This window comes from Macaca mulatta, chromosome 7, assembly GCF_049350105.2.
Source record: "Macaca mulatta isolate MMU2019108-1 chromosome 7, T2T-MMU8v2.0, whole genome shotgun sequence".
Classification (NCBI taxonomy): domain Eukaryota; kingdom Metazoa; phylum Chordata; class Mammalia; order Primates; family Cercopithecidae; genus Macaca; species Macaca mulatta.
In genome coordinates this window covers 97,628,632-97,644,809 of record NC_133412.1, presented here as the reverse complement: position 1 = coordinate 97,644,809, position 16,178 = coordinate 97,628,632, and positions in this window count along the sequence as shown.

Genomic DNA, 16,178 nt, shown 5'->3' with positions numbered 1-16,178 from the left:
ACAGGGAAAATAGAAATACACTGCTATAAGGGTCTTACATGACATGAATTGGTGTAATATTCCTTGAAGGCAGACTGTGATAAGTTAAAGATGTATGTTGTAAACTCTGGAACAAACTTTTTGAATTTTTATGTCTTTTTTAACTTTTATTTTCGGTTCAGGTGTACATGTACAGGTTTGTTATACAGGTAAATTGTGTGTCATGGGGGTTTTGCATACGGATGAGTTCATCACCCAGGTGTTAAGTATAGTACCCAATAGGTAGTTTTTTGATCCTCACCCTTCACCCTCCCTCCACCGTTAAGTACACCCTGGTGTTTGTTGTTCTCTTCTTTGTGTCCACGTGTACTCAATATTTAGCTCCCATTTATAAATGAGAACATTTGGTATTTGGTTTTCTGTTCCCATATTAGTTTGCTTAGGATAATGGCCTCCAGCTCCATCTGTATTGCTGCAAAGGACTTTTTATGGCTGCATAGTATTCCACGGTGTACCTGTGCTACATTTTCTTTATTCAGTCCACCATTGAATTTAGGCATTTACGTTGATTTCATGTCTTTGCTATTGTGAATAGTGCTGTGAGGAACATATGCATACATGTGTCTTTTGGGTAGAACAATTTACATTCCTTCAGATATATGCCCAATAATGGGGTTGGTGGGTCAGATAGCAATTCTGATTTGAATTCTTTGAGAAATTGCCAAACTGCTTTCCATGATGGTCAGACTAATGTACATTTCCACCAGCAGTATATAAGTCTTCCCCTTACTCCACAATCTCGCTGGCATCTGTTATTTTTTTACTTTTTAGTAATAGCCATTCTGACTTTTGTGAGATGGTATCTCACTGTGGTTTTGATCTGCATTTCTCTAACGTTTAGTGATGTTGAACATTTTTTCATATGCTTGTTGGCCATGTGTATATCTTCTTTTTAAAAGCATCTGTTCGAACAGAGTCCTCAGAAATAATACCACACATCTACAGCCATCTGATCTTTGATAAACCTGAGAAAAACAAGAAATGGGGAAAGGATTCCCTATTTAATAAATGGTGCTGGGAAAATTGGCTAGCCATAAGTAGAAAGCTGAAACTGGATCCTTTCCTTACTCCTTATATGAAAATTAATTCAAATGGATTAGAGACTTAAATGTTAGACCTAAAACCATAAAAACCCTAGAAGAAAACCTAGGTAATACCATTCAGGACATAGGCATGGGCAAGGACTTCATGTCTAAAACACCAAAAGCAACAGCAACAAAAGCCAAAATTGACAAATGGGATCTAATTAAACTAAAGAGCTTCTGCACAGCAAAAGAAACTACCATCAGAGTGAACAGGCAACCTACAGAATGGGAGAAGATTTTTGCAATCTACTCATCTGACAAAGGGCTCATATCCAGAACCTACAAAGAACTCAAACAAATTTACAAGAAAAAAACAAATAACCCCATCGAAAAGTGGGCAAAGGATATGAACAGACATTTCTCAAAAGAAGACATTCATACAGCCAACAGACACATGAAAAAATGCTCATCATCACTGGCCATCAGAGAAATGCAAATCAAAACCACAATGAGATACCATCTCACACCAGTTAGAATGGCGATCATTAAAAAGTCAGGAAACCACAGGTGCTGGAGACGATGTGGAGAAATAGGAACACTTTTACACTGTTGGTGGGATTGTAAACTAGTTCAACCACTATGGAAAACAGTATGGCAATTCCTCAAGGATCTAGAACTAGATGTACCATATGACCCAGCCATCCCATTACTGGGTATATACCCAAAGGATTATAAATCATGCTGCTATAAAGACACAAGCACACGTATGTTTATTGTGGCACTATTCACAATAGCAAAGACTTGGAATCAACCCAAATGTCCATCAGTGACAGACTGGATTAAGAAAATGTGGCACATATACACCATGGAATACTATGCAGTCATAAAAAAGGATGATTTTGTGTCCTTTGTAGGGACATGGATGCAGCTGGAAACCATCATTCTCAGCAAACTATCGCAAGAACAGAAAACCAAACACCACATGTTCTCACTCACAGGTGGGAACTGAACAATGAGATCACCTGGACTCGGGAAGGGGAACATCACACACTGGGGCCTATCACGGGGAGGGGGAAGGGGGGAGGGGGGAGGGATTGCATTGGGAGTTATACCTGATGTAAATGACGAGTTGATGGGTGCTGACGAGTTGATGGGTGCAGCACACCAACATGGCACAAGTATACATATGTAACAAACCTGCACGTTATGCACATGTACCCTACAACTTAAAGTATAATAAAAATAAATAAATAAATAAAAGCATCTGTTCATGTTGCTTATAGTTTCTGGTTATTAGACCTTTGTTGGGTAAATAGTTTGCAAATATTTTCTCCCATTCTCTAGGTTGTCTGTTTGCTCTGTTAATAGTCTTTTTGCTGTGCAGAAGCTCTTTAGTTTAATTAGGTCCCATTTATCAATTTCTGTTTTTGTTGCAATTGCTTTGGCTCTTCATGATAAAATCTTCACCAGATCCTATGTCCAGAATGGTATTTCCTAGGTTATCTCCCAGGGTTTTTACAGTTTCAGGTTTTTACATTCAAGTCTTTAATTCACCTTGAGTTGGGTTTTGTATGTGGTGTAAGGAAGGGGTCCAGTTTCAATCTTCAGCATATGGCTATCCAACTATCATGGAATGCTTTTCCATTTGTTTGTGTCATCTCTGATTCTTTGAGCAGTGTTTTGTAATTCTCATTGTAGAGATCTTTTACTCCCTGGTTGGCTGTATTCTTAGGTATTTTATTCTTTTCATGACTATTGTGAATACGATTGTGTTCTTGATTCAGCTCTCAGCTTGGATGTTGGCAATGCATAGGAATGCTACTGTTTTGTGTGCATTGATTTCATATCCTGAAACTTTGCTAAAGTTGTTTACCAGACCAAAGAGCTTCTAGGCAGAGACTATGGGGGTTTCTTGGTATAGAATCATATCATCTGCAAACCGGGATAGTTTGACTCCTTCTCTTCCTATTTGGATGACTTTCATTTCTTTCTCTTAACAGATTGTTCTAGTCAAGACTTCCATAATACATTAAGAGGGAGTAGTGAGAGAGGACATCTTAGCTTGTTCTGGTTTTCAAGGGTAATGCTTCCAGCTTTTGCCCATTCCCTATGATATTGGCTGTGGGTTTTTCATACATGGCTCTTATTGTTTTGAGCTATGTTCCTTAAATTCCTAGTTTGTTATGGGTTTTTAACATGAAGGGACATTGAATTTTATCAAAAGCCTTTTCTGTATCTATGGAAATACTCTGTGGTTTTTGTTTTCAGTTCTGCTTATGTGATGAATCACAGTTATTGATTTGAGTATGTTGAACCAACCTTGCATCCCAGGGATAAATCCTACTTGATTATAGTGGATTAACTTTTTGATGTGTTGCTAGATTTGGTTTTCTAGTATTTTGTCAAGGATCTTTGCATCTATGTTTATCAAAAATATTGGCCTGAAGTTTTCTTTTACTGTTGTGTCTCTGCCAGGTTTTGGTATCAGGAAGATGCTGGCCTCATATGATGAGCTGGAAAGGAGTCCCTTCTCCTCATTTTTTTTTTTTTTTTTGGAATGGTTTCAGTAGGAAAGGTAAAAGCTCTTTTTTTTTTTTTTTTTTTTTTTTTTTTTTTTGTACATCTGATAGAATTTGGCTGTGAATCCATCTGCCCCTAGGCTTTTTCTTGTTAGCAGGCTTTTATTACTGATTATATTTCTGAACTCATTACTGGTTTCTTTAGGGATTCCATTTCTTGCTGGTTCAATCTTGAGAGCTTATATGTTTCTGGGAATGTATTCATTTCTTCTAGGTTTTCTAGCTTGTGTGCATAAAGGTGTTTGTTGTTTGTTGCAGTTTCTGAGAGGTTTTTTGTATTTCTATGAGGTCGGTGGTAACATCCTCTTTGTCACTTCAGACTGTGTTTATTTGGATCTTCTCTCTTTTTTCTTTATTAGCCTCACTAGCAGTCTGTCTTACTAATTCTTTCAAAAAAAACAAACTCTTGCATTCATTCATCTTTTGTATTTTTATTTGTGTCAATTTCCTTCAGTTCAGCTAGGATTTTGGTTATTTATTGTCTTCTGCCAGGTTTGGGGTTGGTTTGCCCTTGGTTCTCAGTTCTTCTAGTTGGGATGATAAGTTGTTCCTGTGATATCTTTCTAACTTTTTGATGTGGGTGTTTAGTGCTATAAACGTCCCTCTTAACACTACTTTGGCTATATCCCAGAGATTCTGATATGTTGTATCTTTGTTCTCATTGATTTCAAAGAATTATTGACTTAAATCTTAATTTTGTTATTTACCCAAAAGTCATTCAGGACCATGTTGTTTAATTTCCATGTAGTTACATAGTTTTGAGCAATATTCTTAGTATTGATTTCTATTTTTATTGTACTGTGGTCCAAGAAGGTGGTTGATATGATTTAGGGTTTTTTTAATTTGCTGAGAATTGTTTTATGTATGATTGTGTGGTTGATTTTAGAGTATGTGCCATGTGTAGATAAGAACAATGTATATTCTGTTGTTTGGGGGTAGAGAATTCTGTAGATGTCTACTAGGTCCATTTGGTCAAGTGTCGAGTTCAGGTCCTGAATATCTTTGTTAGTTTTCTGCCTCAAGGATCTATCTAATACAATCAGTGAAGTGTTGAGGACTCCCACTATTATTGTGTGCTTATCTAAGTCTCTTTGTAGGTCTCTAAGAACTTGCTTTGTGAATCTGGGTGCTCCTGTGTTGGGTGCAAATATATTTAGGATAGTTAGATCTTCTTGTTGAATTGAGCCCTTTATCATTACATAATGCCCTTCTTTGTCTTTTTTTATCTTTGTTGGCTTAAAGTCTGTTTTGACTGAAATTAGAATAGCACTCCCTGCCTTTTTGTGTTTTAAATTTGCTTGGTAGATTTTTCTCCACACCTTTACTTTGAGCCGATGGGTGTTGTTGCATGTGAGATGGGTCTCTTGAAGACAGCGTAACATTAGGTTTTGCTTCTTTATCCAACTTGCCACTCTGTGCCTCTTAATTGGGGCATTTAGTCCATTTACATTTAAGGTCAGTACTGATATGTGCAGATTTGATCCTGTCATCATGTTGTTAGCTGGTTATTATGCAGGCTTGTTGATGTGACTGCTGTACAGTGTTGCTAGTCTATGTACTTAAATGTGTTTTTGTAGGGGCTGATAACAGTCTTTCCTTTCCATATTTAGCACTCCCTTCAGAGTTTTTCTTTATTTTTTCTGACTGAGTTATTTTGGAGAACTGGTCTTCAAGCTCTGAGATTCTTTGCCCAGCTTGTTCAATTATGCTGTTAACACTTGCAACTATATTCTGAAATTCTCGAAGTGAGTTTTTCAGCTCTATCAAATCACTTTGGTTCTTTCTTAAAATGGTCATTTCACCTTTTATCTCCTGTATCATTCTATCGTATTCCTTAGAATCCTTGGACTGAGTGTCAACTTTCTCCTGAATCTCAATGATCTTCATTCCTATCCATACTTTCTGAATTTTACTTCTGTCATTTTATCCTGGTTAAAAAAACATTGCCAGGGAACTAGTACAGTCATCTGGAGGTACAAAGACTCTGGTTTTTGCATTGCCACAGTTCTTGCACTGGTTCTTTTCAACTGTGTGGGCTGATGTTCCTTCAGTCTTTGAAGCTGCTGTCCTTTGCATGGGATTTTTTTAAATTTTGCTTTTATCTTCCTCGATGTCCTTGGGGATTTGATGGTGGGTTCAGTCAACTGGCTTCATTTCTGGAAGATTTTAGGAGACCACGGCTCAGCTCAGCACTTCTGGGCTGCATGCACTGACTCTAGAGGGCTGATATTAGGCTCCTGGCTTTGTTTTCTGGTCCCTAGAGGTTAGGAACCTGCTACGCTGGAGGGGTCAAAGTGTTCCCATACCTCTGGTAACAATACTCCAATGGGTAGCGCTAGCCAAAGGGCTTCATTGGGCAGTGACAGTGGGATTCATGCTTGTTGGCATGTGCCAGCAGCAGTGGTAGCACAATGAAATGCATGCTCATCAGCTGGGGTAGAATACTGGCAGGTACAGGGCTTGTGGCCTTCACATGCACATTCACACTGGCAGCAAGGGTAGTGCCTAGAGCAACCATTTTAGAAGAATAAAACAGCAGAACTCAGTGGTACATGCCTGTAGTCTCAGATACATGAGAGGTTGAGGCTAGGCGACCACTTGAGCCCAGGAGTTTGAGTCCAGCCTGGGCAACTCAGTGAGACTTCATTTCTTTAAAAAAATTGATTAGAATGTCCCAGGAATAAAACAAAGAGGTATAGTTTGCGAGCCACTTGTGATGATTACACAGGATCATAACAATACTAAATTAGACCAGGCATCATGGGTCATGTCTGTAATCCCAGCATTTTGGGAGGCTGACATGAGTGGATTGCTTGAGCTCAAGAGTTCCAGACAATCCTGGGCAACATGGTGACACCCCATCCCTACAAAATTAGCCTGGCACAGTGGCAGGTGCCTGGAGTTTCAGCTACTTTGGGGGCTGAGACAGAAGGATTGCTTGAGCCTGGAAGTTTGAAGCTGCAGTGAGCCATGTTTGTGCCACTGCATTCCAGTCTGAGTGATAAAGCAAGACCTTGTCTCAAAAAAAAAAAAAAAAAAAAAAAACTAAATTCCAAAAAGTCAAGAAAATGGGGAGGTGGAACAAAGAGCATATGAGACAATAGAAAAAAAATAATAAGATGGTAGATTTAAACACAATGATATTAATAATTATGTTACAAATAGTCTAAATACTCCAATTAAAAGGCTATGATTGTCACACTGGAAGAAAAAGACTTCACTTTATAAATAAAATAATTCCCTAAGTCCCAAAATTATGAAGTCATAGAGTAGAAACCCAGCTAGAATGTAGCCTCAGCAGATCTGCAGTCAACATATAATCGAAGCAAGAAATAAATATTTTTATTGTTGTCAAAAGCACTGTAATTTGGGAGTTGTTTCTTCCCCACAGCATAAGCTAGGGAAAGCTGACTGACAACCACATTGTAGCATGGTGACTTCTATATGTTTAACACTCAATGATTAATTTTTTAAGTCTTTTGGAAGACAAAATTAAAAGGAAACTGTCTAAATCATATCAATTGTATCTTCCATAAGCGTAATATTTTAAAGCATTTACGTTCAGTAAGAAACATTTTTAAATGTCTATTACTATTTCTATTTGATATTGTACGGATGTCCTAAGTAATGTGACAACAAAAATAAGGATTTGGAAGTTGAAAAGGAAGACATAAGTTGCTATTTCAAGTAGAAACAACTGCTGTCTTTAGATAGCAATCCACATGTAAGAGAGCTCAGCAAAACTGATGGATGAAAGGTCAAAATATAAAAATCAACACATGTCTTATAAACCCACAAAAACAATCAAATTATTTTAGTAGATTACATTATATTTCAAAATATGTCCTGCTCCTCTCCACAGTACACCTCCTTAAGAAAAGATTGTATGTCCCCACAGCAGTAATGCCAAGCTGGGGCATGTGACTCATTTTGACCATTGCCATGTGAGCATAGTGACTTATTCCACTTCTGCAAAGCAGCTCTGTCAGCCACCACATGACTTGCCTGTTTGTTTTTCACTCTGCCACAAGACCAAAATATTTCATACAGAAGCAACAAAAGAACAGTGAACACATAATAAGAATAAGATAAAATTTATGAATGTATGATGTGGGGGGGTGGAATATACTTAACTTTTTTACTGTCAAATTCTGTTAGTTTGCGGTGACAGAATGAGGTCAGTGTGATAACAGAAAAAGTTGAATTTATAAAACAGACCTGCACAAATCAAATCTTACTCTACAGCAAACTATTAATAATTTTAAAAGATACAGGTACACATTAATCATTCTTTCCAGAGGAAGCTGAAACCATTAGATGCTCCTGCCAAAAAAGTCTGTGCCTCCTACATTAGGTCAGTCCAGAGTATCTCCTCTCCCCCATCATCACTGCCAACCAAAGGGCCATAATAACTTGGATGAGAGAAGGACCTGAGGAGCCCTGGAGATTGAAGGCCAAGGCATGGGACCCTCAGGGCCTTGTCTCTACCAGAAAATTCTTAAGGCCCGTCCCTTACTTCCCTTAGACCAGGGCTACCCTAAAGGAGCCCACTGCCTGTACCAAGAAGTCCCTGGACAATTGAGCAGGAGAAATGTCCCTAGAGCCCCAGACACACTGTCCACTGAAGCACAGTCAACTCAGCTCTCATGTCCAGCCCAGCATTCCCCACGGGATCAGGGACTGCTGGCTTCCTGGCCACTCAGTGGCCTCAGCCCCTTACAGCCTATTCTTCCTTAGTCTTAGCCCACAGCCTGGCTCCCAGAATAAGACTCTCTTGCCAGCCCCTCTTGAGTTACAGGAGATTCTTTCTGTGGAATAACAGGAAGGCTATGCTTCTACCATTAGTTATCAAATAAATTTTATATGCAACTAGCATATGCCCAGCACTGTGCTAGGCACAGAAATCCAGTGGTGCACAGAGTAAACACTCACTGCTCTCACTAACAGTTAAAATTTAAGGTGTCCTGGATCTGAGAGCCACAGTTTCGTGTCCCATCTTCTGAGTCCTATATGGCCTAGACCTCATTAGATGTCTATCAAATTTAAAACCTTCTAATTTCAGAATAATTACCATGCCTCTCATTTGTAAAGAACACTATACTTAAAGCTTAAATCACCTCATTGATCCTAGAAATATATCTTGTTGGCACTAGAATAAAGGATTGTTTGCTTAGTTATCACCTTCTTCCACTACTGTGCTCTGTGGAGCTACAGGAAGTGGGAAGGAAGAGAAAAGCAACCAGTTAACTATTCCCAGCCCCACAGTCCTTCACTTCAATCAGAAGAGCATATCTCTGTCTCTTTTAGGTATAGGCTTAGTGCGAAATTTCCTTTGAAAAGGAGATCCCTTTTACTTTTTAAAAAAGGAAAAAGCTTTGAAACCCACTGATGGAGAACAACTTCCTCCTTTGGGATATAAAGAAGCCAAGGCAGAGAAAGGAAAGTGACCCCAGACGGCCATTTATTGAGTTACCCACAAAGCCAGGTTTGAAACCTTGGTCTCCCAACTGCAATGCCAGTGCTCTTCCAGCCCAGAGATGTGACTTTTTAGAGGAGCAAGTGGCCTTCAAACTCACTTAGCCACCTCCTTCCCCAATAGCTTTCATCCCAACCACCCTGGTCAAGCAAACATCTGGCTACTCAGATGCGAACCTGGACAGATAATATACAGAATTCAACCATTTTCCTTTTACACCCTACATAAAACCATGTGTACAAGGAACACATGTGCCATCTAATGGTCTGTATAATGCTTAAAGACAGTTGTCACACACACTTTCCCCCATCCCCATTGCAGGGAAATTCTACTGAGTTCTAAGTTAAACACCTCTACTCTCCACCCCTCTCAGTTTTTCACTGGTCCCCACTATGAGACAGTTGGGAGTATATTTACCACACAAGACCTTCTCCTCTGGAAACTCTCCCCAGAACTTACGGACGAAGTTCTAGGATGAGATCCTCTTGGATTTTGTGCAGGTGATACTGACATAACATGACAAGCAACGTAGCAAAGATCATCACTGGGAGAAAGGCATGTTCTATACCCCAGTGGGAGCTCAAATGAGGATCCAGCCCAAGAATGAGCTAGGGGCCAATCTTCCTAATATGGCCACCATTCTTCTTATGCAGCGAACTCTGTATTTAAAAAAAAGGGTAGACACAGGAGTCTCAGGCCTGGGGTGTCATCCTTATCTTGGGACTGTTTTATGTTTCCTTTGGGGGAAAGCATGACTTCTTTTATCAGTTCTCTGAAACAGCTGACTGACAGGATAGAAAAAGGATCACTTCCATCCAATTTAGAACCTTCCATGACCTTCATGAAGCTGATAAATACAAAGTGATGAACTTGAAACAACCAACATCCCTATCGGGTTTTCATCTAATTCCAAGTGACTCCCAGGATTTCCCCCACTTCCAGAAGAACCCTGGAGAAAGCTGATGACTTCCACCCAGAAATGTGTTAAATGCAAATAAGACTAGTAACGATTTCCCCCAAGGCTCACCAGAACTAAGAACTCCTCAAAAACTGCACCTTAAACGATGTCCAGACTTCACACATCCATCCCCACTGGCTACGCAGCTTAGAGGCACGTTTAAAGAGTATATCATTTACATTGTGGAAGCCCAAAACAACAGAAAAGAAAAGGAGATGTGGAGTTAAATGAGTTACTCCACTACCATCACAGTAGCTCCCTTAACAAAGCCTTCACAAAGCCTTCTTTTACCTGGGTATGGGTCTGCTCAGGAACCCTGAAAGCTAGAACTCCTGTCTATGTCTTGTTTATATCACCATATGTCCCCATTACCCAACATATTCTGGACATTATTTTGGAGAACTGGGGCCTGGTTCCTAACCTCTTACCATAGCCCTACTGCCTTCCTCTGTATTTCCCATCCTTATGTTCTGAACTTGGCAAAATACAGTTAACACACCTCAGTAGCCATATTAATCTCCTAAGTCTTCAGGAATGATTTTCTTACTAACTCTCATCACCTCTCAACCTCACACAATCCAGTTCAGGTCATGAGAACATTGTGCAGGGGTCCTACATTGCATGGTCAGAGGCAACTTCTATAGGTATAAACTCAGCAGTGTAATTCAACCACAGTCAGAGAGGGCTCCCCATGTATAAATTACTCTGCTAGGTTCTAGAGATTCAAAGATAAACAAGATAAAGTCCTTGATTGAGACACCCAAATTATCGTAGAAGCAGTGGATACACAGAGGGTTATCTATGACAATACAGTAAAAGGTACAATAGATGTAGGTGTAAATTGCTGTTAGAACGTACATAAGAAAGAAATTTACTCTGTCTTAGTGAAGGAAGAAGGCAGATGAATGTTAGGGGAAAGTTATAGTCGAGCTGAGTTGTGCAGAATGATGAAGAGCTTTCCAAAATCCTCAAGAGGGGAGGGCCCTTTCAGACAGAAGAAAGAGTACGAGCCTTGGTCCAAAAATGACAGAAGAGCGTGATGTGGGAGAGGAAGAGGAAGTGCACTGAAGGACCTGAAGGAAAGAGACTGAAGATGAGACTGGAGAAAGGGGCTGGATTTATTTTGTGAAGCCCTTTACAGGGCAGGCTAAGGCATCTGAATCTGATCCTATAGAACAATACATTGGGAAGCCCTTCCCTGGGTGAAGATACAGGAACTAATAGATTTATCCTTGTAACATTTGACCAGTGGGATTTCATCATTGTTATGGACCAGCAATTACTATGTTTCCCATTTTTCTTCTGAACTTATTATGGTTGAGAAATCATAGAAAGAAAAATATATAAAATAGAAAAAGATGTGTAAGAGCCACGTGGAAAATAGTAAGAAGTTCTAATGTAAAATGAAATTCGAGTCTTAAAAGGGGAAGAAAGAGAATATAAAACAGAAACAATATTTGAAGTTCTGAAGACCAAGAAATTTTCAAACTGGTAAAATATATCAAGCTACAGAATTTTTAAAGTATAAATTTTAAAAAGAAAATGAAAAACACACCTTGCCATATTATAGTAAAATGCTGAAAACATTTTAGTAAAGTAAAAAAGGAACAATAAGACTGGCACCTGGCTTCTTATTATAAAAACAATGGAAGCCATAAGACAATATAATATACTTTAAGTTGCTGAACATATATGTATAAAGTTTTTTTAAAATAGTTACCAACTTAATATTCTATATCTAAAGAACATATTCTTTAATGCTGAATGTGAAATAATATTTCCAAATATATAGAAAACTGACAGAATTATTTGCCCAAAAAAACTAGAAAAATATTTATACAAAGTTATTCGAACTAATAAAATATGTTTTCAGCTAAATTACTCAAATGTAAGAATGAATCAAATGCAAAGAAATGATAAATATATGAGTAAATCTAAATAAATATTATCTATATAAAGCAATAACAATAATGTCTTAGTAAGGTTTTAAATATGTGGCAATGATAACATAAGGGATTAAAGGAAACTGATTAAGTTAAAATCTTTTAATGTTCTTGAATTCTCCAGGAAGTGAAAAGAGTACTAACTTAGACTACATTTAATAAGTCAAGACTTTATTTTTTCATCTCCAGGGTAACTATTAAAAGAATAGAAAAATAACATATAATTAGTAAGTGGAAACAGAAGCCAAATTAAATGATTAAGAAATTAATCCAGAGGAAGAATAGAAAGAAAAAGGACATATAACAGATGGAACAAATAGAAAACAGGTAGTAAGGTAGTAGATTTTACATCAACTATATCAATTACTACCTAAATAGAGCTGTGGTAAGAAATGAATGGCAAAGCATATGAAAAGCATTTAGTGCAGTGCCTAGTACAATGTATAGTAAGTGCTCAATGAATACTAGATATCATTTTTTAAATGCACCTAAAATGCACCCCAAAAATAATCTAATTAGAAGACAAAATGATCATATTGGATTGAAAAACAGCTATACACTACTTACTAGGAAAATGCCTTAAATATAATAATACAGAAAAGTTGAAAGTAAAAAGATGAAAAAATAGATCACTTGCAAACACTAACCAAAAAGTAAAGCTGATCTAACTTCACAAAGAAAACTTTAAAGACAGGAATATTACTAGAGATTTTAGAAGACATTTAATCATGTCAAAAAGTCAACTCGTTGAGAAGACATAATAATTCTAAAACATGTGCATCTAATAACATAACTTCGGAATATATAAAGCAATAATCAACAAAACAAATCCTCAAACATAGTGGAATGTTTTAACACATCTCTATTTGTACAACAGGCATCTCTATTGATATACAGGCAGATTAAAATATCTACATGCATATTGAACACCTCTTGTGCCCTGTCTCACATTCTCTTGGCCCACATTTTTACTCCAGTCATTGCCATAGCAATCAGCTCCCCACAATGCAACTGGATGGCACCTTGCCTCCACTGCATTATGCATCTCCCACTTTCTGACCTGGAATGTCTCTGCTGCCTCTATATGGAGCACTTGCAAAAATGTTCTCATTTATTTTGATATATGCACAAAATCTATATGTACAAGCGAATTAATCTTAAAATTAAGAATTTTTGTTCATCAAAAGATAAGAGGGTGAAAAGGCAAACCACAACATTGAAGAAAACATTTGCAATGCATGTATTTGACAAAAGACTCATATCCAGAATATACAAAGAACTACAAATCAGTAAGAAAAATCCAGACAATGCAATTTTTAATGAACAAAATTTTAAATACACACTTAGCACAATAGATATTGAGATGGCCAATATATATGTAAAACATCTTTCAACCCTATTGGTCTTTAGATAAATGCAAATTTAAAACCACAATAAGATGCCATTACCCAACCTCCGGAGTGCCTACCATAAAAAGTTTTGACATCCTAAGTGTCAGCAAAGTAAACCAACAATACCAAAACTTTTGGACACTACTGATGGGAGTGGCACAATCACTTTGAAGAAAAAATGTTTTGTTCAATGTATGCTTATGTTGAGCACGGCAATTCCTTTCTAAAGATACATGCAACAGAAATGCGTACATCTACGTACCAAAGATACGAATAACAAAGTTCAGAGCCGATCCATTCCCAATAGCAACAACTAAATTAGAAATAAGACAAATTTCAATATCCAGTAGGATTAATATATAAATTATAGTATAATCATTTAATGGAAGAATAATCATCAATCAGAATTAAGGAACAACATTTCACACAAACACATGGATGAATCTTTACAATAATAATGTTAAACAAAAGGAACCAGACACAAAACTGACTGATTGATCCTATTTACATAAAGTTTTAAAACAAACAGGTAAAATTAATCTAATGTAACGGGAGTCAAAGTAGAGGTTACATTTCAGGAAAAGAAGGCAGTGTCTGAGAAGGAATTCTGAGATGCTGGCAATGGTCTATTGTCTGATCTACGTTGCAGTTTCATAAGTGTGTCACTTTGTAACAAAACGTTGGGACTACACCTAAGATTTGTACACTTTGGTATGCTTGTGTCATTCTTCAATAAAAAGTTCGTTTTAAACTGCCTGAAAACACCATATGTTTGTGTAGCTGTAGTGCAAAAAGAAGTCTCATAAGCTGCTGGAAAGAGCATAAATTGGTACAATGATTTTGGAAAAAGTTTGGGATTCCCTATTAAAGTTGAAGCTATGTGTATGCTTTGACCAAGTGATTGTATTCCTAGATAACAGGCCATAAAGACATGTTCAAATGTGCACCAGGATACATGTTCAAGAATGCTTTTCCCGGTATTAGATGCATAATTTAAAGAAACGAGACAGAAGAAAATGTCCATCATCTGTAAAATTGATAGTTAAATTGTAGTATTCACACAATGGAAACAATGACCTACACACGACAACATAAGTAGATCCCACATACATAATATTAAGTGAAAGAAGCTAGTTACAAAATAATACATACATATTATCCCATTTATATAGTATTCAAAATAGACCAAACTATATTTTATAGAGGTACATATATAGATGGTAAAAATATAACTATTTCACTTTTCCAAACTCAGGAGCCAAATAGATTCAAAAAAGTAAGAAATTATCACAGAAGTCAGTCAGGCTAACAGTTACCTCTAGTGGAGGTATAGAATTGTGATTGGGAAGCATACAGGGCTTCTGAGAGCTGTCTATGTTTCTATTTCTTTTTTTTTTTTTTAATTTATTTATTATTATTATACTTTAAGTTGTAGGGTACATGTGCATAACGTGCAGGTTTGTTACATATGTATACTTGTGCCATGTTGCTGTGCTGCACCCATCAACTCGTCATTTACATCAGGTATAACTCCCAATGCAATCCCTCCCCCCTCCCCCCTCCCCATGATAGGCCCCGGTGTGTGATGTTCCCCTTCCTGAGTCCGAGTGATCTCATTGTTCAGTTCCCACCTATGAGTGAGAACATGCGGTGTTTGGTTTTCTGTTCTTGTGATAGTTTGCTAAGAATGATGGATTCCAGCTGCATCCAAGTCCCTACTATTTCTTAACCTAGGTAATGGTAATACAAGCATCTGCTCTATAATCATTCTTTAAACTGACAGGTACACTGTAAGTCCTTTCTGTATAGGTGATATATTTCACAATTTAAAAACAAAAAATAAGCCAGGCATAGTGATGAACACCTGTAGTCCTAGCTACTCAGGAGGCTGAGGGAGGAGGATTGCTTGACCCCAGGAGTTCAAGGTTGCAGTGTGCTATGAATGTGCCACTACACTCCAGCCTGAGTGACAGAGTAAGACGCTGTCCCCCGCCCAAAAAAAAAAAAGACAGGAGGGAGGAGCAATCTAAATGACCATGGATGAATGAATAAAGCAAATGTGCTATATACATACTATGAAATATTATTCAGCCTTAAAAAATGAGGAAATCCTGTCATATGTTAAAGCATGGATGAAACTTGAAGATGTTGTGTTAGGTGACGTAAGCCAATCACACACAAGCAAAAAAATTTTTAAACTGCATAGTTCCTCTTACATCAGGTATTTCAAGTAGCCAATACTCATAGAAACAGAAAGCAGAATGGTGGCTGGGGAAGGGGGAAATGGGGAATTATTCAATGGGTATAGAGTTTCAATTGTGCAAGATGAGAGAGCTCTAGAGATCTGCTGCACAGCAGGGTGCATATAGTTAACACTACTGTACTGTACATTTAAACATGGTTAGGTTTGTAAATTATATGGTTTTTACCATGATTTTATGTGTTTTTTACCACAATTTTTAAAAACTGACCTATAAGACAAACTCTACATTTTCATGGCACATAAGCCCTTCCTAACCCAGCTCTTCTCCAGCCTCATCTTCCGCCATTCCTGCCCTTTTTCACTCAACTTTCTGCTGGATACTTTATGTAGTTCCACAAACACCCATCCTTTCTCTTGCCCTCTTTGCATAGGTTACTCTGCACAGAAAGCCCCATCTCAATGTGGCCAATGATAAATCTAACCTATCCTTGAGATCTCAGCTCAAATGAGGCTGTCACTGCTTTCCCAGGACAGACTCGAGAGCTTCTCTAACCACCCCACAGC